The sequence below is a fragment of the Camelus bactrianus genome, chromosome 35 (genome assembly GCF_048773025.1).
Source record: "Camelus bactrianus isolate YW-2024 breed Bactrian camel chromosome 35, ASM4877302v1, whole genome shotgun sequence".
NCBI classification, from domain to species: domain Eukaryota; kingdom Metazoa; phylum Chordata; class Mammalia; order Artiodactyla; family Camelidae; genus Camelus; species Camelus bactrianus.
Window position 1 is genome coordinate 5,517,635 of NC_133573.1, and position 23,593 is coordinate 5,541,227.

Consider the following 23,593-nt stretch of genomic DNA (forward strand, 5'->3'; position numbering starts at 1 on the left):
GGGTTGCAGGAGACACTTTTTCTCTGCTTTCTCAGTCTGTTTCCTAGTGCCGGTTTGAAGTTCCTGCAGTTTTCACTGTCAAACCGACTTGGAGCTAGTACCTCCCCATATATATGTATGAAATGGAGTTTGCAACTGAAAAGAAACTTTGTGTTCCCAACAAGCTAGTTGAAGGACAGTTTTCACACACACTTATCTCTCAGAACTGAGCAAGTGGAGAGACGTTCGTTCATCTAGCACCAAGGGAACGGGTTGCAGGAGACACTTTTTCTCTGCTTTCTCAGTCTGTTTCCTAGTGCCGGTTTGAAATTTCTGCAGTTTTCACTGTAAAACCGAGTTGGAGCTACTACCTCCCCATATATATGTATGGAATGGAGTTTGCAACTGAAAAGAAACTTTGTGTTCCCAACAAGCTAGGTGAAGGACGGCTTTGACACACACTTATCTCTCAGAACTGAGCAAGTGGGAGACGTTCGTTCATGTAGCACCATGGGAACGGGTTGCAGGAGACACTTTTTCTCTGCTTTCTCAGTCTGTTTCCTAGTGCCGGTTGGAATTTCCTGCAGTTTTCACTGTCAAACAGAGTTGGAGCTAATACCTCCCCATATATATGTATGGAATGGAGTTTGCAACTGAAAAGAAACTTTGTGTTCCCAGCAAGCTAGGTGAAGGACGGCTTTCACACACACTTATCTCTCAGAACTGAGCAAGTGGAGAGACGTTCGTTCATCTAGCACCAAGGGAACGGGTTGCAGAAGACACTTTTTCTCTGCTTTCTCAGTCTGTTTCCTAGTGCCAGTTTGAAGTTCCTGCAGTTTTCACTGTAAAACAGAGTTGGAGCTACTACCTCCCCATATATATTTATGGAATGGAGTTTGCAACTGAAAAGAAACTTTGTGTTCCCAACAAGCTAGGTGAAGGACGGCTTTCACACACACTTATCTCTCAGAACTGAGCAAGTGGAGAGACGTTCGTTCATCTAGCACCAAGGGAACGGGTTGCAGGAGACATTTTTTCTCTGCTTTCTCAGTCTGTTTCCTAGTGCCGGTTTGAAGTTCCTGCAGTTTTCACTGTCAAACCGAGTTGGAGCTAGTTCCTCCCCATATATATGTATGGAATGGAGTTTGCAACTGAAAAGAAACTTTGTGTTCCCAACAAGCTAGGTGAAGGACGGCTTTCACACACACTTATCTCTCAGAACTGAGCAAGTAGAGAGACGTTCGTTCATGTAGCACCAAGGGAACGGGTTGCAGGAGACACTTTTTCTCTGCTTTCTCAGTCTGTTTAATAGTGCCGGTTTGAAGTTCCTGCAGTTTTCACTGTCAAACCGAGTTGGAGCTTGTACCTCCCCATATATATGTATGGAATGGAGTTTGCAACTGAAAAGAAACTTTGTGTTCCCAGCAAGCTAGGTGAAGGACGGCTTTCACACACACTTATTTCTCAGAACTGAGCAAGTGGAGAGACGTTCGTTCATCTAGCACCAAGGGAACGGGTTGCAGGAGACACTTTTTCTCTGCTTTCTCTGTCTGTTTCCTAGTGCCGGTTTGAAGTTCCTGAAGTTTTCACTGTCAAACCGAGTTGGAGCTAGGACCTCCCCATATATATGTATGGAATGGAGTTTGCAACTGAAAAGAAACTTTGTGTTCCCAACAATCTAGCTGAAGGACGGCTTTCACACACACTTATCTCTCAGAACTGACCAAGTGGAGAGACGTTCTTTCATCTAGCACCAAGGGAACGGGTTGCAGGAGACACTTTTTCTCTGCTTTCTCAGTCTGTTTCCTAGTGCCGGTTTGAAGTTCCTGCAGTTTTCACTGTCAAACCGAGTTGGAGCTACTACCTCCCCATACATATGTATGGAATGGAGTTTGCAATTGAAAAGGAACTTTGAGTTCCCAACAAGCTAGGTGAAGCACGGCTTTCACACACACTTATCTCTCAGAACTGACCAAGTGGAGAGACGTTCGTTCAACAAGCACCAAGGTAACGGGTTGCAGGAGACACTTTTTCTCTGCTTTCTCAGTCTGTTTCCTAGTGCCGGTTTGAAGTTCCTGCAGTTTTCACTGTCAAACCGAGTTGGAGCTAGTACCTCCCCATATATATGTATGGAATGGAGTTTGCAACTGAAAAGAAACTTTGTGTTCCCATCAAGATATGTGAAGGACGGCTTTCACACACACTTATCTCTCAGAACTGAGCAAGTGGAGAGATGTTCGTTCATCTAGCACGAAGGGAACGGGTTGCAGGAGACACTTTTTGTCTGCTTTCTCAGTCTGTTTCCTAGTGCTGGTTTGAAGTTCCTGCAGTTTTCACTGTCAAACCGAGTTGGAGCTACTACCTCCCCATATATATGTAAGGAATGGAGTTTGCAACTGAAAAGAAACTTTGTGTTCCCAACAAGATAGGTGAAGGACGGCTTTCACACACACTTATCTCTCAGAACTGAGCAAGTGGAGAGACGTTCGTTCATCTAGCACCAAGGGAACGGGTTGCAGGAGACACTTTTTCTCTGCTTTCTCAGTCTGTTTCCTAGTGCCGGTTTGAAGTTCCTGCAGTTTTCACTGTCAAACCGGGTTGGAGCTAGTACCTCTCCATATATATGTATGGAATGGAGTTTGCAACTGAAAAGAAACTTTGTGTTCCCATCAAGATAGGTGAAGGACGGGTTTCACACCCACTTATCTCTCAGAACTGACCAAGTGGAGAGACGTTCGTTCAACAAGCACCAAGGTAACGGGTTGCAGGAGACACTTTTTCTCTGCTTTCTCAGTCTGTTTCCTAGTGCCGGTTTGAAGTTCCTGAAGTTTTCACTGTCAAACCGAGTTGGAGCTAGTACCTCCCCATATATATGTATGGAATGGAGTTTGCAACTGAAAAGAAACTTTGTGTTCCCAACAATCTAGCTGAAGGACGGCTTTCACACACACTTATCTCTCAGAACTGACCAAGTGGAGAGACGTTCGTTCATCTAGCACCAAGGGAGTGGGTTGCAGGAGGCACATTTTCTCTGCTTTCTCAGTCTTTTTCCTAGTGCCTGTTTGAAGTTCCTGCAGTTTTCACTGTAAAACCGAGTTGGAGCTACTACCTCCCCATATATATGTATGGAATGGAGTTTGCAACTGAAAAGAAACTTTGAGTTCCCAACAAGCTAGGTGAAGCACGGCTTTCACACCCACTTATCTCTCAGAACTGACCAAGTGGAGAGACGTTCGTTCAACTAGCACCAAGGTAACGGGTTGCAGGAGACACTTTTTCTCTGCTTTCTCAGTCTGTTTCCTAGTGCCGGTTTGAAGTTCCTGCAGTTTTCACTGTCAAACCGAGTTGGAGCTAGTACCTCCCCATATATATGTATGGAATGGAGTTTGCAACTGAAAAGAAACTTTGTGTTCCCATCAAGATATGTGAAGGACGGCTTTCACACACACTTATCTCTCAGAACTGAGCAAGTGGAGAGATGTTCGTTCATCTAGCACGAAGGGAACGGGTTGCAGGAGACACTTTTTGTCTGCTTTCTCAGTCTGTTTCCTAGTGCTGGTTTGAAGTTCCTGCAGTTTTCACTGTCAAACCGAGTTGGAGCTACTACCTCCCCATATATATGTAAGGAATGGAGTTTGCAACTGAAAAGAAACTTTGTGTTCCCAACAAGATAGGTGAAGGACGGCTTTCACACACACTTATCTCTCAGAACTGAGCAAGTGGAGAGACGTTCGTTCATCTAGCACCAAGGGAACGGGTTGCAGGAGACACTTTTTCTCTGCTTTCTCAGTCTGTTTCCTAGTGCCGGTTTGAAGTTCCTGCAGTTTTCACTGTCAAACCGGGTTGGAGCTAGTACCTCTCCATATATATGTATGGAATGGAGTTTGCAACTGAAAAGAAACTTTGTGTTCCCATCAAGATAGGTGAAGGACGGGTTTCACACCCACTTATCTCTCAGAACTGACCAAGTGGAGAGACGTTCGTTCAACAAGCACCAAGGTAACGGGTTGCAGGAGACACTTTTTCTCTGCTTTCTCAGTCTGTTTCCTAGTGCCGGTTTGAAGTTCCTGAAGTTTTCACTGTCAAACCGAGTTGGAGCTAGTACCTCCCCATATATATGTATGGAATGGAGTTTGCAACTGAAAAGAAACTTTGTGTTCCCAACAATCTAGCTGAAGGACGGCTTTCACACACACTTATCTCTCAGAACTGACCAAGTGGAGAGACGTTCGTTCATCTAGCACCAAGGGAGTGGGTTGCAGGAGGCACTTTTTCTCTGTTTTCTCAGTCTTTTTCCTAGTGCCTGTTTGAAGTTCCTGCAGTTTTCACTGTAAAACCGAGTTGGAGCTACTACCTCCCCATATATATGTATGGAATGGAGTTTGCAACTGAAAAGAAACTTTGAGTTCCCAACAAGCTAGGTGAAGCACGGCTTTCACACCCACTTATCTCTCAGAACTGACCAAGTGGAGAGACGTTCGTTCAACTATCACCAAGGTAACGGGTTGCAGGAGACACTTTTTCTCTGCTTTCTCAGTCTGTTTCCTAGTGCCCTTTTGAAGTTCCTGCAGTTTTCACTGTCAAACCGAGTTGGAGCTAGTACCTCCCCATATATATGTATGGAATGGAGTTTGCAACTGAAAAGAAACTTTGAGTTCCCAACAAGCTAGGTGAAGCACGGCTTTCACACCCACTTATCTCTCAGAACTGAGCAAGTGGAGAGACGTTCGTTCATCTAGCACCAAGGGAACGGGTTGCAGGAGACACTTTTTCTCTGCTTTCTCAGTCTGTTTCCTAGTGCCGGTTTGAAGTTCCTGCAGTTTTCACTGTCAAACCGAGTTGGAGCTAGTACCTCCCCATATATATGTATGGAATGGAGTTTGCAACTGAAAAGAAACTTTGTGTTCCCAGCAAGCTAGGTGAAGGACGGCTTTCACACACACTTATCTCTCAGAACTGAGCAAGTGGAGAGACGTTCGTTCATCTAGCACCAAGGGAACGGGTTGCAGGAGACACTTTTTCTCTGCTTTCTCAGTCTGTTTCCTAGTGCCGGTTTGAAGTTCCTGCAGTTTTCACTGTCAAACCGAGTTGGAGCTAGTACCTCCCCATATATATGTATGGAATGGAGTTTGCAACTGAAAAGAAACTTTGTGTTCCCAACAATCTAGCTGAAGGACGGCTTTCACACACACTTATCTCTCAGAACTGAGCAAGTGGAGAGACGTTCGTTCATGTAGCACCAAGGGAACGGGTTGCAGGAGACACTTTTTCTCTGCTTTCTCAGTCTGTTTCCTAGTGCCGGTTTGAAGTTTCTGCAGTTTTCACTGTCAAACCGAGTTGGAGCTTGTACCTCCCCATATAAATGTATGGAATGGAGTTTGCAACTGAAAAGAAACTTTGTGTTCCCAGCAAGCTAGGTGAAGGACGGCTTTCACACACACTTATTTCTCAGAACTGAGCAAGTGGAGAGACGTTCGTTCATCTAGCACCAAGGGAACGGGTTGCAGGAGACACTTTTTCTCTGCTTTCTCTGTCTGTTTCCTAGTGCCGGTTTGAAGTTCCTGAAGTTTTCACTGTCAAACCGAGTTGGAGCTAGTACCTCCCCATATATATGTATGGAATGGAGTTTGCAACTGAAAAGAAACTTTGTGTTCCCAACAATCTAGCTGAAGGACGGCTTTCACACACACTTATCTCTCAGAACTGACCAAGTGGAGAGACGTTCTTTCATCTAGCACCAAGGGAACGGGTTGCAGGAGACACTTTTTGTCTGCTTTCTCAGTCTGTTTCCTAGTGCCGGTTTGAAGTTCCTGCAGTTTTCACTGTCAAACCGAGTTGGAGCTACTACCTCCCCATATATATGTATGGAATGGAGTTTGCAATTGAAAAGAAACTTTGAGTTCCCAACAAGCTAGGTGAAGCACGGCTTTCACACACACTTATCTCTCAGAACTGACCAAGTGGAGAGACGTTCGTTCAACAAGCACCAAGGTAACGGGTTGCAGGAGACACTTTTTCTCTGCTTTCTCAGTCTGTTTCCTAGTGCCGGTTTGAAGTTCCTGCAGTTTTCACTGTCAAACCGAGTTGGAGCTAGTACCTCCCCATATATATGTATGGAATGGAGTTTGCAACTGAAAAGAAACTTTGTGTTCCCATCAAGATATGTGAAGGACGGCTTTCACACACACTTATCTCTCAGAACTGAGCAAGTGGAGAGATGTTCGTTCATCTAGCACGAAGGGAACGGGTTGCAGGAGACACTTTTTGTCTGCTTTCTCAGTCTGTTTCCTAGTGCTGGTTTGAAGTTCCTGCAGTTTTCACTGTAAAACCGAGTTGGAGCTACTACCTCCCCATATATATGTAAGGAATGGAGTTTGCAACTGAAAACAAACTTTGTGTTCCCAACAAGATAGGTGAAGGACGGCTTTCACACACACTTATCTCTCAGAACTGAGCAAGTGGAGAGACGTTCGTTCATCTAGCACCAAGGGAACGGGTTGCAGGAGACACTTTTTCTCTGCTTTCTCAGTCTGTTTCCTAGTGCCGGTTTGAAGTTCCTGCAGTTTTCACTGTCAAACCGAGTTGGAGCTAGTACCCCTCCATATATATGTATGGAATGGAATTTGCAACTGAAAAGAAACTTTGTGTTCCCATCAAGATAGGTGAAGGACGGGTTTCACACACACTTATCTCTCAGAACTGACCAAGTGGAGAGACGTTCTTTCATCTAGCACCAAGGGAACGGGTTGCAGGAGACACTTTTTCTCTGCTTTCTCAGTCTGTTTCCTAGTGCCGGTTTGAAGTTCCTGCAGTTTTCACTGTCAAACCGAGTTGGAGCTACTACCTCCCCATATATATGTATGGAATGGAGTTTGCAATTGAAAAGAAACTTTGAATTCCCAACAAGCTAGGTGAAGCACGGCTTTCACACCCACTTATCTCTCAGAACTGACCAAGTGGAGAGACGTTCGTTCAACAAGCACCAAGGTAACGGGTTGCAGGAGACACTTTTTCTCTGCTTTCTCAGTCTGTTTCCTAGTGCCGGTTTGAAGTTCCTGAAGTTTTCACTGTCAAACCGAGTTGGAGCTAGTACCTCCCCATATATATGTATGGAATGGAGTTTGCAACTGAAAAGAAATATTGTGTTCCCAACAATCTAGCTGAAGGACGGCTTTCACACACACTTATCTCTCAGAAATGAGCAAGTGGAGAGACGTTCGTTCATCTAGCACCAAGGGAGTGGGTTGCAGGAGGCACTTTTTCTCTGCTTTCTCAGTCTTTTTCCTAGTGCCGGTTTGAAGTTCCTGCAGTTTTCACTGTCAAACCGAGTTGGAGCTTGTACCTCCCCATATGTATGTATGGAATGGAGTTTGCAACTGAAAAGAAACTTTGAGTTCCCAACAAGCTAGGTGAAGCACGGCTTTCACACCCACTTATCTCTCAGAACTGACCAAGTGGAGAGACGTTCGTTCAACTAGCACCAAGGTAACGGATTGCAGGAGACACTTTTTCTCTGCTTTCTCAGTCTGTTTCCTAGTGCCGGTTTGAAGTTCCTGCAGTTTTCACTGTCAAACCGAGTTGGAGCTAGTACCTCCCCATATATATGTATGGAATGGAGTTTGCAACTGAAAAGAAACTTTGTGTTCCCATCAAGATATGTGAAGGACGGCTTTCACACACACTTATCTCTCAGAACTGAGCAAGTGGAGAGACGTTCGTTCATCTAGCACGAAGGGAACGGGTTGCAGGAGACACTTTTTCTCTGCTTTCTCAGTCTGTTTCCTAGTGCCGGTTTGAAGTTCCTGCAGTTTTCACTGTAAAACCGAGTTGGAGCTACTACCTCCCCATATATATGTATGGAATGGAGTTTGCAACTGAAAAGAAACTTTGTGTTCCCAACAAGCTAGGTGAAGGACGGCTTTCACACACACTTATCTCTCAGAACTGAGCAAGTGGAGAGACGTTCGTTCATCTAGCACCAAGGGAACGGGTTGCAGGAGACACTTTTTCTCTGCTTTCTCAGTCTGTTTCCTAGTACCGGTTTGAAGTTCCTGCAGTTTTCACTGTCAAACCGAGTTGGAGCTAGTACCTCCCCATATATATGTATGGAATGGAGTTTGCAACTGAAAAGAAACTTTGTGTTCCCAGCAAGCTAGGTGAAGGACGGCTTTCACACACACTTATCTCTCAGAACTGAGCAAGTGGAGAGACGTTCGTTCATGTAGCACCAAGGGAACGGGTTGCAGGAGACACTTTTCTCTGCTTTCTCAGTCTGTTTCCTAGTGCCGGTTTGAAGTTCCTGCAGTTTTCACTGTCAAACCGAGTTGGAGCTAGTACCTCCCCATATATATGTATGGAATGGAGTTTGCAACTGAAAAGAAACTTTGTGTTCCCAACAATCTAGCTGAAGGACGGCTTTCACACACACTTATCTCTCAGAACTGACTAAGTGGAGAGACGTTCTTTCATCTAACACCAAGGGAACGGGTTGCAGGAGACACTTTTTCTCTGCTTTCTCAGTCTGTTTCCTAGTGCCGGTTTGAAGTTCCTGCAGTTTTCACTGTCAAACCGAGTTGGAGCTAGTACCTCCCCATATATATGTATGGAATGGAGTTTGCAACTGAAAAGAAACTTTGTGTTCCCATCAAGATATGTGAAGGACGGCTTTCACACACACTTATCTCTCAGAACTGAGCAACTGGAGAGACGTTCGTTCATCTAGCACGAAGGGAACGGGGTGCAGAAGACACTTTTTGTCTGCTTTCTCAGTCTGTTTCCTAGTGCCGGTTTGAAGTTCCTGCAGTTTTCACTGTAAAACCGAGTTGGAGCTACTACCTCCCCATATATATGTATGGAATGGAGTTTGCAACTGAAAAGAAACTTTGTGTTCCCAACAAGCTAGGTGAAGGACGGCTTTCACACACACTTATCTCTCAGAACTGAGCAAGTGGAGAGACGTTCGTTCATGTAGCACCAAGGGAACGGGTTGCAGGAGACACTTTTTCTCTGCTTTCTCAGTCTGTTTCCTAGTGCCGGTTTGAAGTTCCTGCAGTTTTCACTGTCAAACCGAGTTGGAGCTAGTACCTCCCCATATATATGTATGGAATGGAGTTTGCAACTGAAAAGAAACTTTGTGTTCCCAGCAAGCTAGGTGAAGGACGGCTTTCACACACACTTATCTCTCAGAACTGAGCAAGTGGAGAGACGTTCGTTCATCTAGCACCAAGGGAACGGGTTGCAGGAGACACTTTTTCTCTGCTTTCTCTGCCTGTTTCCTAGTGCCGGTTTGAAGTTCCTGAAGTTTTCACTGTCAAACCGAGTTGGAGCTAGTACCTCCCCATATATATGTATGGAATGGAGTTTGCAACTGAAAAGAAACTTTGTGTTCCCATCAAGATATGTGAAGGACGGCTTTCACACACACTTATCTCTCAGAACTGAGCAAGTTGAGAGATGTTCGTTCATCTAGCACGAAGGGAACGGGTTGCAGGAGACACTTTTTGTCTGCTTTCTCAGTCTGTTTCCTAGTGCTGGTATGAAGTTCCTGCAGTTTTCACTGTCAAACCGATTTGGAGCTAGTACCTCCCCATATATATGTATGGAATGGAGTTTGCAACTGAAAAGAAACTTTGTGTTCCCATCAAGATATGTGAAGGACGGCTTTCACACACACTTATCTCTCAGAACTGAGCAAGTGGAGAGACGTTCGTTCATCTAGCACGAAGGGAACGGGTTGCAGGAGACACTTTTTCTCTGCTTTCTCAGTCTGTTTCCTAGTGCCGGTTTGAAGTTCCTGCAGTTTTCACTGTCAAACCGAGTTGGAGCTAGTACCTCCCCATATATATGTATGGAATGGAGTTTGCAACTGAAAAGAAACTTTGTGTTCCCAACAAGCTAGGTGAAGGACGGCTTTCACACACACTTATCTCTCAGAACTGAGCAAGTGGAGAGACGTTCGTTCATCTAGCACCAAAGGAACGGGTTGCAGGAGACACTTTTTCTCTGCTTTCTCAGTCTGTTTCCTAGCACCGGTTTGAAGTTCCTGCAGTTTTCACTGTCAAACCGAGTTGGAGCTAGTACCTCCCCATATATATGTATGGAATGGAGTTTGCAACTGAAAAGAAACTTTGTGTTCCCAGCAAGCTAGGTGAAGGACGGCTTTCACACACACTTATCTCTCAGAACTGAGCAAGTGGAGAGACGTTCGTTCATCTAGCACCAAGGGAACGGGTTGCAGGAGACACTTTTTCTCTGCTTTCTCAGTCTGTTTCCTAGTGCCGGTTTGAAGTTCCTGCAGTTTTCACTGTCAAACCGAGTTGGAGCTAGTACCTCCCCATATATATGTATGGAATGGAGTTTGCAACTGAAAAGAAACTTTGTGTTCCCAACAATCTAGCTGAAGGACGGCTTTCACACACACTTATCTCTCAGAACTGACCAAGTGGAGAGACGTTCTTTCATCTAACACCAAGGGAACGGGTTGCAGGAGACACTTTTTCTCTGCTTTGTCAGTCTGTTTCCTAGTGCCGGTTTGAAGTTCCTGCAGTTTTCACTGTCAAACCGAGTTGGAGCTAGTACCTCCCCATATATATGTATGGAATGGAGTTTGCAACTGAAAAGAAACTTTGTGTTCCCATCAAGATATGTGAAGGACGGCTTTCACACACACTTATCTCTCAGAACTGAGCAAGTGGAGAGACGTTCGTTCATCTAGCACGAAGGGAACGGGGTGCAGAAGACACTTTTTGTCTGCTTTCTCAGTCTGTTTCCTAGTGCCGGTTTGAAGTTCCTGCAGTTTTCACTGTAAAACCGAGTTGGAGCTACTACCTCCCCATATATATGTATGGAATGGAGTTTGCAACTGAAAAGAAACTTTGTGTTCCCAACAAGCTAGGTGAAGGACGGCTTTCACACACACTTATCTCTCAGAACTGAGCAAGTGGAGAGACGTTCGTTCATGTAGCACCAAGGGAACGGGTTGCAGGAGACACTTTTTCTCTGATTTCTCAGTCTGTTTCCTAGTGCCGGTTTGAAGTTCCTGCAGTTTTCACTGTCAAACCGAGTTGGAGCTAGTACCTCCCCATATATATGTATGGAATGGAGTTTGCAACTGAAAAGAAACTTTGTGTTCCCAGCAAGCTAGGTGAAGGACGGCTTTCACACACACTTATCTCTCAGAACTGAGCAAGTGGAGAGACGTTCGTTCATCTAGCACGAAGGGAACGGGTTGCAGGAGACACTTTTTCTCTGCTTTCTCAGTCTGTTTCCTAGTGCCGGTTTGAAGTTCCTGAAGTTTTCACTGTCAAACCGAGTTGGATCTAGTACCTCCCCATATATATGTATGGAATGGAGTTTGCAACTGAAAAGAAACTTTGTGTTCCCATCAAGATATGTGAAGGACGGCTTTCACACACACTTATCTCTCAGAACTTAGCAAGTGGAGAGATGTTCGTTCATCTAGCACGAAGGGAACGGGTTGCAGGAGACACTTTTTGTCTGCTTTCTCAGTCTGTTTCCTAGTACCGGTTTGAAGTTCCTGCAGTTTTCACTGTCAAACCGAGTTGGAGCTAGTACCTCCCCATATATATGTATGGAATGGAGTTTGCAACTGAAAAGAAACTTTGTGTTCCCAGCAAGCTAGGTGAAGGACGGCTTTCACACACACTTATCTCTCAGAACTGAGCAAGTGGAGAGACGTTCGTTCATGTAGCACCAAGGGAACGGGTTGCAGGAGACACTTTTTCTCTGCTTTCTCAGTCTGTTTCCTAGTGCCGGTTTGAAGTTCCTGCAGTTTTCACTGTCAAACCGAGTTGGAGCTAGTACCTCCCCATATATATGTATGGAATGGAGTTTGCAACTGAAAAGAAACTTTGTGTTCCCAACAATCTAGCTGAAGGACGGCTTTCACACACACTTATCTCTCAGAACTGACTAAGTGGAGAGACGTTCTTTCATCTAACACCAAGGGAACGGGTTGCAGGAGACACTTTTTCTCTGCTTTCTCAGTCTGTTTCCTAGTGCCGGTTTGAAGTTCCTGCAGTTTTCACTGTCAAACCGAGTTGGAGCTAGTACCTCCCCATATATATGTATGGAATGGAGTTTGCAACTGAAAAGAAACTTTGTGTTCCCATCAAGATATGTGAAGGACGGCTTTCACACACACTTATCTCTCAGAACTGAGCAAGTGGAGAGACGTTCGTTCATCTAGCACGAAGGGAACGGGGTGCAGAAGACACTTTTTGTCTGCTTTCTCAGTCTGTTTCCTAGTGCCGGTTTGAAGTTCCTGCAGTTTTCACTGTAAAACCGAGTTGGAGCTACTACCTCCCCATATATATGTATGGAATGGAGTTTGCAACTGAAAAGAAACTTTGTGTTCCCAACAAGCTAGGTGAAGGACGGCTTTCACACACACTTATCTCTCAGAACTGAGCAAGTGGAGAGACGTTCGTTCATGTAGCACCAAGGGAACGGGTTGCAGGAGACACTTTTTCTCTGCTTTCTCAGTCTGTTTCCTAGTGCCGGTTTGAAGTTCCTGCAGTTTTCACTGTCAAACCGAGTTGGAGCTAGTACCTCCCCATATATATGTATGGAATGGAGTTTGCAACTGAAAAGAAACTTTGTGTTCCCAGCAAGCTAGGTGAAGGACGGCTTTCACACACACTTATCTCTCAGAACTGAGCAAGTGGAGAGACGTTCGTTCATCTAGCACCAAGGGAACGGGTTGCAGGAGACACTTTTTCTCTGCTTTCTCTGCCTGTTTCCTAGTGCCGGTTTGAAGTTCCTGAAGTTTTCACTGTCAAACCGAGTTGGAGCTAGTACCTCCCCATATATATGTATGGAATGGAGTTTGCAACTGAAAAGAAACTTTGTGTTCCCATCAAGATATGTGAAGGACGGCTTTCACACACACTTATCTCTCAGAACTGAGCAAGTTGAGAGATGTTCGTTCATCTAGCACGAAGGGAACGGGTTGCAGGAGACACTTTTTGTCTGCTTTCTCAGTCTGTTTCCTAGTGCTGGTATGAAGTTCCTGCAGTTTTCACTGTCAAACCGATTTGGAGCTAGTACCTCCCCATATATATGTATGGAATGGAGTTTGCAACTGAAAAGAAACTTTGTGTTCCCATCAAGATATGTGAAGGACGGCTTTCACACACACTTATCTCTCAGAACTGAGCAAGTGGAGAGACGTTCGTTCATCTAGCACGAAGGGAACGGGTTGCAGGAGACACTTTTTCTCTGCTTTCTCAGTCTGTTTCCTAGTGCCGGTTTGAAGTTCCTGCAGTTTTCACTGTCAAACCGAGTTGGAGCTAGTACCTCCCCATATATATGTATGGAATGGAGTTTGCAACTGAAAAGAAACTTTGTGTTCCCAACAAGCTAGGTGAAGGACGGCTTTCACACACACTTATCTCTCAGAACTGAGCAAGTGGAGAGACGTTCGTTCATCTAGCACCAAAGGAACGGGTTGCAGGAGACACTTTTTCTCTGCTTTCTCAGTCTGTTTCCTAGCACCGGTTTGAAGTTCCTGCAGTTTTCACTGTCAAACCGAGTTGGAGCTAGTACCTCCCCATATATATGTATGGAATGGAGTTTGCAACTGAAAAGAAACTTTGTGTTCCCACCAAGCTAGGTGAAGGACGGCTTTCACACACACTTATCTCTCAGAACTGAGCAAGTGGAGAGACGTTCGTTCATCTAGCACCAAGGGAACGGGTTGCAGGAGACACTTTTTCTCTGCTTTCTCAGTCTGTTTCCTAGTGCCGGTTTGAAGTTCCTGCAGTTTTCACTGTCAAACCGAGTTGGAGCTAGTACCTCCCCATATATATGTATGGAATGGAGTTTGCAACTGAAAAGAAACTTTGTGTTCCCAACAATCTAGCTGAAGGACGGCTTTCACACACAATTATCTCTCAGAACTGACCAAGTGGAGAGACGTTCTTTCATCTAACACCAAGGGAACGGGTTGCAGGAGACACTTTTTCTCTGCTTTGTCAGTCTGTTTCCTAGTGCCGGTTTGAAGTTCCTGCAGTTTTCACTGTCAAACCGAGTTGGAGCTAGTACCTCCCCATATATATGTATGGAATGGAGTTTGCAACTGAAAAGAAACTTTGTGTTCCCATCAAGATATGTGAAGGACGGCTTTCACACACACTTATCTCTCAGAACTGAGCAAGTGGAGAGACGTTCGTTCATCTAGCACGAAGGGAACGGGGTGCAGAAGACACTTTTTGTCTGCTTTCTCAGTCTGTTTCCTAGTGCCGGTTTGAAGTTCCTGCAGTTTTCACTGTAAAACCGAGTTGGAGCTACTACCTCCCCATATATATGTATGGAATGGAGTTTGCAACTGAAAAGAAACTTTGTGTTCCCAACAAGCTAGGTGAAGGACGGCTTTCACACACACTTATCTCTCAGAACTGAGCAAGTGGAGAGACGTTCGTTCATGTAGCACCAAGGGAACGGGTTGCAGGAGACACTTTTTCTCTGATTTCTCAGTCTGTTTCCTAGTGCCGGTTTGAAGTTCCTGCAGTTTTCACTGTCAAACCGAGTTGGAGCTAGTACCTCCCCATATATATGTATGGAATGGAGTTTGCAACTGAAAAGAAACTTTGTGTTCCCAGCAAGCTAGGTGAAGGACGGCTTTCACACACACTTATCTCTCAGAACTGAGCAAGTGGAGAGACGTTCGTTCATCTAGCACCAAGGGAACGGGTTGCAGGAGACACTTTTTCTCTGCTTTCTCTGTCTGTTTCCTAGTGCCGGTTTGAAGTTCCTGAAGTTTTCACTGTCAAACCGAGTTGGATCTAGTACCTCCCCATATATATGTATGGAATGGAGTTTGCAACTGAAAAGAAACTTTGTGTTCCCATCAAGATATGTGAAGGACGGCTTTCACACACACTTATCTCTCAGAACTTAGCAAGTGGAGAGATGTTCGTTCATCTAGCACGAAGGGAACGGGTTGCAGGAGACACTTTTTGTCTGCTTTCTCAGTCTGTTTCCTAGTGCTGGTTTGAAGTTCCTGCAGTTTTCACTGTCAAACCGAGTTGGAGCTACTACCTCCCCATATATATGTAAGGAATGGAGTTTGCAACTGAAAAGAAACTTTGTGTTCCCAACAAGATAGGTGAAGGACGGCTTTCACACACACTTATCTCTCAGAACTGAGCAAGTGGAGAGACGTTCGTTCATCTAGCACCAAGGGAACGGGTTGCAGGAGACACTTTTTCTCTGCTTTCTCAGTCTGTTTCCTAGTGCCGGTTTGAAGTTCCTGCAGTTTTCACTGTCAAACCGAGTTGGAGCTAGTACCTCTCCATATATATGTATGGAATGGAGTTTGCAACTGAAAAGAAACTTTGTGTTCCCATCAAGATATGTGAAGGACGGGTTTCACACACACTTATCTCTCAGAACTGACCAAGTGGAGAGACGTTCTTTCATCTAGCACCAAGGGAACGGGTTGCAGGAGACACTTTTTCTCTGCTTTCTCAGTCTGTTTCCTAGTGCCGGTTTGAAGTTCCTGCAGTTTTCACTGTCAAACCGAGTTGGAGCTACTACCTCCCCATATATATGTATGGAATGGAGTTTGCAATTGAAAAGAAACTTTGAGTTCCCAACAAGCTAGGTGAAGCACGGCTTTCACACCCACTTATCTCTCAGAACTGACCAAGTGGAGAGACGTTCGTTCAACAAGCACCAAGGTAACGGGTTGCAGGAGACACTTTTTCTCTACTTTCTCAGTCTGTTTCCTAGTGCCGGTTTGAAGTTCCTGAAGTTTTCACTGTCAAACCGAGTTGGAGCTAGTACCTCCCCATATATATGTATGGAATGGAGTTTGCAACTGAAAAGAAACTTTGTGTTCCCATCAAGATATGTGAAGGACGGCTTTCACACACACTTATCTCTCAGAACTGAGCAAGTGGAGAGACGTTCGTTCATCTAGCACGAAGGGAACGGGTTGCAGGAGACACTTTTTCTCTGCTTTCTCAGTCTGTTTCCTAGTGCCGGTTTGAAGTTCCTGCAGTTTTCACTGTAAAACCGAGTTGGAGCTACTACCTCCCCATATATATGTATGGAATGGAGTTTGCAACTGAAAAGAAACTTTGTGTTCCCAACAAGCTAGGTGAAGGACGGCTTTCACACACACTTATCTCTCAGAACTGAGCAAGTGGAGAGACGTTCGTTCATCTAGCACCAAGGGAACGGGTTGCAGGAGACACTTTTTCTCTGCTTTCTCAGTCTGTTTCCTAGTACCGGTTTGAAGTTCCTGCAGTTTTCACTGTCAAACCGAGTTGGAGCTAGTACCTCCCCATATATATGTATGGAATGGAGTTTGCAACTGAAAAGAAACTTTGTGTTCCCAGCAAGCTAGGTGAAGGACGGCTTTCACACACACTTATCTCTCAGAACTGAGCAAGTGGAGAGACGTTCGTTCATGTAGCACCAAGGGAACGGGTTGCAGGAGACACTTTTTCTCTGCTTTCTCAGTCTGTTTCCTAGTGCCGGTTTGAAGTTCCTGCAGTTTTCACTGTCAAACCGAGTTGGAGCTAGTACCTCCCCATATATATGTATGGAATGGAGTTTGCAACTGAAAAGAAACTTTGTGTTCCCAACAATCTAGCTGAAGGACGGCTTTCACACACACTTATCTCTCAGAACTGACTAAGTGGAGAGACGTTCTTTCATCTAACACCAAGGGAACGGGTTGCAGGAGACACTTTTTCTCTGCTTTCTCAGTCTGTTTCCTAGTGCCGGTTTGAAGTTCCTGCAGTTTTCACTGTCAAACCGAGTTGGAGCTAGTACCTCCCCATATATATGTATGGAATGGAGTTTGCAACTGAAAAGAAACTTTGTGTTCCCATCAAGATATGTGAAGGACGGCTTTCACACACACTTATCTCTCAGAACTGAGCAAGTGGAGAGACGTTCGTTCATCTAGCACGAAGGGAACGGGGTGCAGAAGACACTTTTTGTCTGCTTTCTCAGTCTGTTTCCTAGTGCCGGTTTGAAGTTCCTGCAGTTTTCACTGTAAAACCGAGTTGGAGCTACTACCTCCCCATATATATGTATGGAATGGAGTTTGCAACTGAAAAGAAACTTTGTGTTCCCAACAAGCTAGGTGAAGGACGGCTTTCACACACACTTATCTCTCAGAACTGAGCAAGTGGAGAGACGTTCGTTCATGTAGCACCAAGGGAACGGGTTGCAGGAGACACTTTTTCTCTGCTTTCTCAGTCTGTTTCCTAGTGCCGGTTTGAAGTTCCTGCAGTTTTCACTGTCAAACCGAGTTGGAGCTAGTACCTCCCCATATATATGTATGGAATGGAGTTTGCAACTGAAAAGAAACTTTGTGTTCCCAGCAAGCTAGGTGAAGGACGGCTTTCACACACACTTATCTCTCAGAACTGAGCAAGTGGAGAGACGTTCGTTCATCTAGCACCAAGGGAACGGGTTGCAGGAGACACTTTTTCTCTGCTTTCTCTGCCTGTTTCCTAGTGCCGGTTTGAAGTTCCTGAAGTTTTCACTGTCAAACCGAGTTGGAGCTAGTACCTCCCCATATATATGTATGGAATGGAGTTTGCAACTGAAAAGAAACTTTGTGTTCCCATCAAGATATGTGAAGGACGGCTTTCACACACACTTATCTCTCAGAACTGAGCAAGTGGAGAGATGTTCGTTCATCTAGCACGAAGGGAACGGGTTGCAGGAGACACTTTTTGTCTGCTTTCTCAGTCTGTTTCCTAGTGCTGGTATGAAGTTCCTGCAGTTTTCACTGTCAAACCGATTTGGAGCTAGTACCTCCCCATATATATGTATGGAATGGAGTTTGCAACTGAAAAGAAACTTTGTGTTCCCATCAAGATATGTGAAGGACGGCTTTCACACACACTTATCTCTCAGAACTGAGCAAGTGGAGAGACGTTCGTTCATCTAGCACGAAGGGAACGGGTTGCAGGAGACACTTTTTCTCTGCTTTCTCAGTCTGTTTCCTAGTGCCGGTTTGAAGTTCCTGCAGTTTTCACTGTCAAACCGACTTGGAGCTAGTACCTCCCCATATATATGTATGGAATGGAGTTTGCAACTGAAAAGAAACTTTGTGTTCCCAACAAGCTAGGTGAAGGACGGCTTTCACACACACTTATCTCTCAGAACTGAGCAAGTGGAGAGACGTTCGTTCATCTAGCACCAAAGGAACGGGTTGCAGGAGACACTTTTTCTCTGCTTTCTCAGTCTGTTTCCTAGCACCGGTTTGAAGTTCCTGCAGTTTTCACTGTCAAACCGAGTTGGAGCTAGTACCTCCCCATATATATGTATGGAATGGAGTTTGCAACTGAAAAGAAACTTTGTGTTCCCAGCAAGCTAGGTGAAGGACGGCTTTCACACACACTTATCTCTCAGAACTGAGCAAGTGGAGAGACGTTCGTTCATCTAGCACCAAGGGAACGGGTTGCAGGAGACACTTTTTCTCTGCTTTCTCAGTCTGTTTCCTAGTGCCGGTTTGAAGTTCCTGCAGTTTTCACTGTCAAACCGAGTTGGAGCTAGTACCTCCCCATATATATGTATGGAATGGAGTTTGCAACTGAAAAGAAACTTTGTGTTCCCAACAATCTAGCTGAAGGACGGCTTTCACACACACTTATCTCTCAGAACTGACCAAGTGGAGAGACGTTCTTTCATCTAACACCAAGGGAACGGGTTGCAGGAGACACTTTTTCTCTGCTTTGTCAGTCTGTTTCCTAGTGCCGGTTTGAAGTTCCTGCAGTTTTCACTGTCAAACCGAGTTGGAGCTAGTACCTCCCCATATATATGTATGGAATGGAGTTTGCAACTGAAAAGAAACTTTGTGTTCCCATCAAGATATGTGAAGGACGGCTTTCACACACACTTATCTCTCAGAACTGAGCAAGTGGAGAGACGTTCGTTCATCTAGCACGAAGGGAACGGGGTGCAGAAGACACTTTTTGTCTGCTTTCTCAGTCTGTTTCCTAGTGCCGGTTTGAAGTTCCTGCAGTTTTCACTGTAAAACCGAGTTGGAGCTACTACCTCCCCATATATATGTATGGAATGGAGTTTGCAACTGAAAAGAAACTTTGTGTTCCCAACAAGCTAGGTGAAGGACGGCTTTCACACACACTTATCTCTCAGAACTGAGCAAGTGGAGAGACGTTCGTTCATGTAGCACCAAGGGAACGGGTTGCAGGAGACACTTTTTCTCTGCTTTCTCAGTCTGTTTCCTAGTGCCGGTTTGAAGTTCCTGCAGTTTTCACTGTCAAACCGAGTTGGAGCTAGTACCTCCCCATATATATGTATGGAATGGAGTTTGCAACTGAAAAGAAACTTTGTGTTCCCAGCAAGCTAGGTGAAGGACGGCTTTCACACACACTTATCTCTCAGAACTGAGCAAGTGGAGAGACGTTCGTTCATCTAGCACCAAGGGAACGGGTTGCAGGAGACACTTTTTCTCTGCTTTCTCTGTCTGTTTCCTAGTGCCGGTTTGAAGTTCCTGAAGTTTTCACTGTCAAACCGAGTTGGATCTAGTACCTCCCCATATATATGTATGGAATGGAGTTTGCAACTGAAAAGAAACTTTGTGTTCCCATCAAGATATGTGAAGGACGGCTTTCACACACACTTATCTCTCAGAACTGAGCAAGTGGAGAGATGTTCGTTCATCTAGCACGAAGGGAACGGGTTGCAGGAGACACTTTTTGTCTGCTTTCTCAGTCTGTTTCCTAGTGCTGGTTTGAAGTTCCTGCAGTTTTCACTGTCAAACCGAGTTGGAGCTACTACCTCCCCATATATATGTAAGGAATGGAGTTTGCAACTGAAAAGAAACTTTGTGTTCCCAACAAGATAGGTGAAGGACGGCTTTCACACACACTTATCTCTCAGAACTGAGCAAGTGGAGAGACGTTCGTTCATCTAGCACCAAGGGAACGGGTTGCAGGAGACACTTTTTCTCTGCTTTCTCAGTCTGTTTCCTAGTGCCGGTTTGAAGTTCCTGCAGTTTTCACTGTCAAACCGAGTTGGAGCTAGTACCTCTCCATATATATGTATGGAATGGAGTTTGCAACTGAAAAGAAACTTTGTGTTCCCATCAAGATATGTGAAGGACGGGTTTCACACACACTTATCTCTCAGAACTGACCAAGTGGAGAGACGTTCTTTCATCTAGCACCAAGGGAACGGGTTGCAGGAGACACTTTTTCTCTGCTTTCTCAGTCTGTTTCCTAGTGCCGGTTTGAAGTTCCTGCAGTTTTCACTGTCAAACCGAGTTGGAGCTACTACCTCCCCATATATATGTATGGAATGGAGTTTGCAATTGAAAAGAAACTTTGAGTTCCCAACAAGCTAGGTGAAGCACGGCTTTCACACCCACTTATCTCTCAGAACTGACCAAGTGGAGAGACGTTCGTTCAACAAGCACCAAGGTAACGGGTTGCAGGAGACACTTTTTCTCTGCTTTCTCAGTCTGTTTCCTAGTGCCGGTTTGAAGTTCCTGAAGTTTTCACTGTCAAACCGAGTTGGAGCTAGTACCTCCCCATATATATGTATGGAATGGAGTTTGCAACTGAAAAGAAACTTTGTGTTCCCATCAAGATATGTGAAGGACGGCTTTCACACACACTTATCTCTCAGAACTGAGCAAGTGGAGAGATGTTCGTTCATCTAGCACGAAGGGAACGGGTTGCAGGAGACACTTTTTGTCTGCTTTCTCAGTCTGTTTCCTAGTGCTGGTTTGAAGTTCCTGCAGTTTTCACTGTCAAACCGAGTTGGAGCTACTACCTCCCCATATATATGTAAGGAATGGAGTTTGCAACTGAAAAGAAACTTTGTGTTCCCAACAAGATAGGTGAAGGACGGCTTTCACACACACTTATCTCTCAGAACTGAGCAAGTGGAGAGACGTTCGTTCATCTAGCACCAAGGGAACGGGTTGCAGGAGACACTTTTTCTCTGCTTTCTCAGTCTGTTTCCTAGTGCCGGTTTGAAGTTCCTGCAGTTTTCACTGTCAAACCGGGTTGGAGCTAGTACCTCTCCATATATATGTATGGAATGGAGTTTGCAACTGAAAAGAAACTTTGTGTTCCCATCAAGATAGGTGAAGGACGGGTTTCACACACACTTATCTCTCAGAACTGACCAAGTGGAGAGACGTTCTTTCATCTAACACCAAGGGAACGGGTTGCAGGAGACACTTTTTCTCTGCTTTGTCAGTCTGTTTCCTAGTGCCGGTTTGAAGTTCCTGCAGTTTTCACTGTCAAACCGAGTTGGAGCTAGTACCTCCCCATATATATGTATGGAATGGAGTTTGCAACTGAAAAGAAACTTTGTGTTCCCATCAAGATATGTGAAGGACGGCTTTCACACACACTTATCTCTCAGAACTGAGCAAGTGGAGAGACGTTCGTTCATCTAGCACGAAGGGAACGGGGTGCAGAAGACACTTTTTGTCTGCTTTCTCAGTCTGTTTCCTAGTGCCGGTTTGAAGTTCCTGCAGTTTTCACTGTAAAACCGAGTTGGAGCTACTACCTCCCCATATATATGTATGGAATGGAGTTTGCAACTGAAAAGAAACTTTGTGTTCCCAACAAGCTAGGTGAAGGACGGCTTTCACACACACTTATCTCTCAGAACTGAGCAAGTGGAGAGACGTTCGTTCATGTAGCACCAAGGGAACGGGTTGCAGGAGACACTTTTTCTCTGATTTCTCAGTCTGTTTCCTAGTGCCGGTTTGAAGTTCCTGCAGTTTTCACTGTCAAACCGAGTTGGAGCTAGTACCTCCCCATATATATGTATGGAATGGAGTTTGCAACTGAAAAGAAACTTTGTGTTCCCAGCAAGCTAGGTGAAGGACGGCTTTCACACACACTTATCTCTCAGAACTGAGCAAGTGGAGAGACGTTCGTTCATCTAGCACCAAGGGAACGGGTTGCAGGAGACACTTTTTCTCTGCTTTCTCTGTCTGTTTCCTAGTGCCGGTTTGAAGTTCCTGAAGTTTTCACTGTCAAACCGAGTTGGATCTAGTACCTCCCCATATATATGTATGGAATGGAGTTTGCAACTGAAAAGAAACTTTGTGTTCCCATCAAGATATGTGAAGGACGGCTTTCACACACACTTATCTCTCAGAACTGAGCAAGTGGAGAGATGTTCGTTCATCTAGCACGAAGGGAACGGGTTGCAGGAGACACTTTTTGTCTGCTTTCTCAGTCTGTTTCCTAGTGCTGGTTTGAAGTTCCTGCAGTTTTCACTGTCAAACCGAGTTGGAGCTACTACCTCCCCATATATATGTAAGGAATGGAGTTTGCAACTGAAAAGAAACTTTGTGTTCCCAACAAGATAGGTGAAGGACGGCTTTCACACACACTTATCTCTCAGAACTGAGCAAGTGGAGAGACGTTCGTTCATCTAGCACCAAGGGAACGGGTTGCAGGAGACACTTTTTCTCTGCTTTCTCAGTCTGTTTCCTAGTGCCGGTTTGAAGTTCCTGCAGTTTTCACTGTCAAACCGAGTTGGAGCTAGTACCTCTCCATATATATGTATGGAATGGAGTTTGCAACTGAAAAGAAACTTTGTGTTCCCATCAAGATATGTGAAGGACGGGTTTCACACACACTTATCTCTCAGAACTGACCAAGTGGAGAGACGTTCTTTCATCTAGCACCAAGGGAACGGGTTGCAGGAGACACTTTTTCTCTGCTTTCTCAGTCTGTTTCCTAGTGCCGGTTTGAAGTTCCTGCAGTTTTCACTGTCAAACCGAGTTGGAGCTACTACCTCCCCATATATATGTATGGAATGGAGTTTGCAATTGAAAAGAAACTTTGAGTTCCCAACAAGCTAGGTGAAGCACGGCTTTCACACCCACTTATCTCTCAGAACTGACCAAGTGGAGAGACGTTCGTTCAACAAGCACCAAGGTAACGGGTTGCAGGAGACACTTTTTCTCTGCTTTCTCAGTCTGTTTCCTAGTGCCGGTTTGAAGTTCCTGAAGTTTTCACTGTCAAACCGAGTTGGAGCTAGTACTTCCCCATATATATGTATGGAATGGAGTTTGCAACTGAAAAGAAACTTTGTGTTCCCATCAAGATATGTGAAGGACGGCTTTCACACACACTTATCTCTCAGAACTGAGCAAGTGGAGAGATGTTCGTTCATCTAGCACGAAGGGAACGGGTTGCAGGAGACACTTTTTGTCTGCTTTCTCAGTCTGTTTCCTAGTGCTGGTTTGAAGTTCCTGCAGTTTTCACTGTCAAACCGAGTTGGAGCTACTACCTCCCCATATATATGTAAGGAATGGAGTTTGCAACTGAAAAGAAACTTTGTGTTCCCAACAAGATAGGTGAAGGACGGCTTTCACACACACTTATCTCTCAGAACTGAGCAAGTGGAGAGACGTTCGTTCATCTAGCACCAAGGGAACGGGTTGCAGGAGACACTTTTTCTCTGCTTTCTCAGTCTGTTTCCTAGTGCCGGTTTGAAGTTCCTGCAGTTTTCACTGTCAAACCGGGTTGGAGCTAGTACCTCTCCATATATATGTATGGAATGGAGTTTGCAACTGAAAAGAAACTTTGTGTTCCCATCAAGATAGGTGAAGGACGGGTTTCACACA